This window comes from Phalangium opilio, unplaced genomic scaffold (genome assembly GCF_054372755.1).
Source record: "Phalangium opilio isolate 3A_F unplaced genomic scaffold, DU_Popi_V2 ptg000093l_1, whole genome shotgun sequence".
NCBI lineage: Eukaryota > Metazoa > Arthropoda > Arachnida > Opiliones > Phalangiidae > Phalangium > Phalangium opilio.
Window position 1 is genome coordinate 4804903 of NW_028324198.1, and position 3163 is coordinate 4808065.

Here is a 3163-nt window from a genome sequence, read left to right on the forward strand (position 1 = left end):
CACAGTCACGTGATGTGCAGAAATAATTTAATTGGCCGCAGTCAGGCACGTCTTTTAAAGTCCCATCACAATGAGGGCAGTGTAGATGACCCGTACGTGGCATGGGGACATACCCTAGTTTTTTGAGGTTTTCATGAACATTTTCGGCCATACCGTAAGAGATGTGGTCAGATGATTGAAATATACCGGAATATTACTTATTATGCTAAAGAACTTACCGAACTTAACATTTCTGAGTAAAGTATACACGCATATGGCTAGACTGTCTCATATGTTTTTCTATTTAGCACACATTTTAAGGGACATTTTTACGAAAACAAGAATTACATATTACGTAAGGTGCATCGGAGGAAACACATGATTTCAGTCACCAACCTTTCTCTGCAGAGTTCGGGAGTGAAATGACTCTCTATAGTTTACAAAATTCCCTTTTGGCCACCCAGGTGTGTGTTATATGACATTAAGGGGAAGGAGGGGGTCGAACATGGTTCATAACAGTAGAATTTATCCCAATCTGTTTTTTACTTATAGGTAAACACGTTCAGCCGCCGTATTCTGCAGGCTTAGCCTTCCGCGCCCACTTGGATTCTCGTCGCTCATTGGTCCATAGATATCTGGATTCTGGCTTTTGATTGGCGGCTTAGGTTTCGAGGCGAAATTGGATTCTGGGCTGAGATTGGATGATGATGCAAGCAAGGAAAGATAGTGGTTCAGTTCAGTTAGCTTTTCAATTGACACTGAACGTACGGTGTAATGTCAGTATTTTGTGTCGGTTATCGTCAAAGGTCAGTGCAATAACCTTTAACCTCTATGTTTATGTTCTTCACGCCATCTATTTCTTCAACCTTCAAACAGCAGTCTATTTTCCCCAATTCTCACATGTTTAGGGTTAGTGCACTTTATCTCGGTAACATGACTCTGGAATGGAAGTTTATTCAAGTATTTAATGTGTAACGATAGTGTAGCAGAGGTGTTTTATCATTGAAAGGGGCGTGTGTAGCTGCACCATGCAAGGCTAAGATATATTGTGCGCAATACACTGGTTAGGCTTTGGAGAGCCTATTTGTCTTTATGAAAAAGAGATTCCAATTCACAGAAATTGAAGACATAAGTGCTCTGCTATACCATTCCAGTAGAATGTATCATGTCACCAAGTAATAAGCTGAGAAAAACGAGCGTAACAACGCTGCTGTAGGTTGAAGAAACCAAAAACAATAGATTTTGGTTATAACTCCCGGGTTTCATCTTGGCATTTGTAATTTCTGTTAGGCCTGGATGAGTACTAATTGTTGGTATCGAGTACCTCGATCGAATATCAATACAAGTACTTTACCAATAATAAGTGATACATATCGTGAAGATTACCAATTACATGAATTGACATTCGACATATAAATGCTCGAACGAAAGGACACCATTAAGACTTCACCCTGTTTCGATAGTGTCGCACACTCTATGGTATAACCTTGAATGAAACGAATCTTATCGATTGCGTTCAACTCATTTTGGCTTTTCAACTAACGTTGTAGCTTCTCCAGACACACTTCTATATTAGGCAAACTTACACTCTACTATCACTTAAATCTAAGATGTTTTAGTTTGAAATGGTCAATTAGGCAAACGAAAAAGTCGAAACAGGAAGCTTCTTCTATTATATCGGTTTCAATCAGTTTTATTCATACTTTCTACCAAAAAATTAATTTAAAATTATAATTATAATCAATTGATACAGAACGATATTTCAGAACATTTAGCTTTATTTTGACCAGTTTTATGAAGAAACGTTGTCGCTACTCTCATGACAAGAGTGCAAATTTTTGCCGTTGTCATATAATTGCTTATAACATTTTTCATCCAAATGTACCTTCAAATATTGTCTCTTATCTTTTACACAAGCAGGCTGATGTTCAGCAAATCCTGTATATAGATAGTTTACACAAATGGAGCATTAATGAAACTTACACCTGAAGGCCGGGCTGCATGGAGGACAAAAAGAGACGGGTTTCTGTCCTCCTGGTGTAAATGATATGATTCCTCCAGATATGCAAATCCTGTATATTAAGATCAAACTTTTGTGAAGCCTTTAAACATTATTAAATTTTTGTTATATTTTCTAAATAAAGTGGTAAATACATGGTATTTGATGTTAATTATAACAATTTCAAGTTTGTATTATAGATTGGAGTGTGGACGTCATCAATATTGACTGTAGTAGCCCATTCGTGTGACACTGTCAATTAAACCACTGTTTTATTCCAAATCTTTAGCACAACAAAAACTCATTCACATTTATATTGTTAGACACTTCAGTAACCATATTTACCAGTTGAACGTACTGCAACATTTACTTTTAAACCCATCTATCATGTCTTTCTTTGATTATATCACACGTACAGTCAATGGTATCCCATAGGGGTAGGATTGCCTATGGGGCTGTGATACTTTGAATGGTTATACTGAATGACGTTTTTGACTCATTACCCTTGAGTGAACCCACTTCAGCATATCAGTAGGATGTTATTATATACTATAATTAATATTCTATATTGCATTAATTATATAATTATTATGAGAATTGAATGGCTTTAATAATGGTCAGTTGGCTCATTCAATGCTCATGTTATTTAATAACGACGCAGAACGATAAATGAAGTCACATTAATGATTAGACTTACTTACATAACACCTAAGCCTTGGTTGAAATAATTTTCGATCACGAGCTGAAACGTCTTACACTATAAATGAACCTTTACTTTTATTCAACTATACTGTCACAGATAATTTGCAATTGATAAAATAAAAGCATACCCGTCCAATGCGACGATTTAAGTAAATCGCTCTTCTTCAAATAAGCATCCGTACTTAGCAAAATATTAACCGTACCGGTGTATCCAAGTCGCCTCTAACAATGATCAAGTGTAGTCTGCTACGTTCAGCATCAGAAACTAAAGCAAAAGCACCTGTGAGTTAACCGGTTGATGACGCTGAACGATTTACCAATCGAAAAACCGTATTTCAAATTTGGTGGACATCCGCAATTCAATTTCGTCTTGAAAGTCGAAACCTAAGCCGCCAATAAGAAGCCAGAATCCAGTTCCTTTACGGACCAATGAGCGACGAGAATCCAAGTGGGCGCGGAAGGCTAAGCCTGCAGAATACGGCG

General features: G+C 37.1%; 1 long non-coding RNA gene across 2 annotated transcripts; it reads right to left on the reverse strand.

The window, feature by feature from the left end:
- Positions 1 to 1707: 1707 nt before the first annotated feature.
- Positions 1708 to 2901, reverse strand: LOC149640706 (uncharacterized). Of its 2 annotated transcripts, XR_016372220.1 has the most exons (6): positions 2809 to 2901; positions 2680 to 2735; positions 2482 to 2527; positions 2324 to 2433; positions 2134 to 2230; positions 1708 to 2051 (listed from the first exon to the last, which is right to left on the reverse strand). It is a non-coding gene; the product is annotated as an uncharacterized LOC149640706 (long non-coding RNA). The 2 variants fall into 2 exon arrangements; XR_016372219.1 differs by having other exon boundaries at positions 2134 to 2433.
- Between the last annotated feature and the right edge of the window lie 262 nt (positions 2902 to 3163).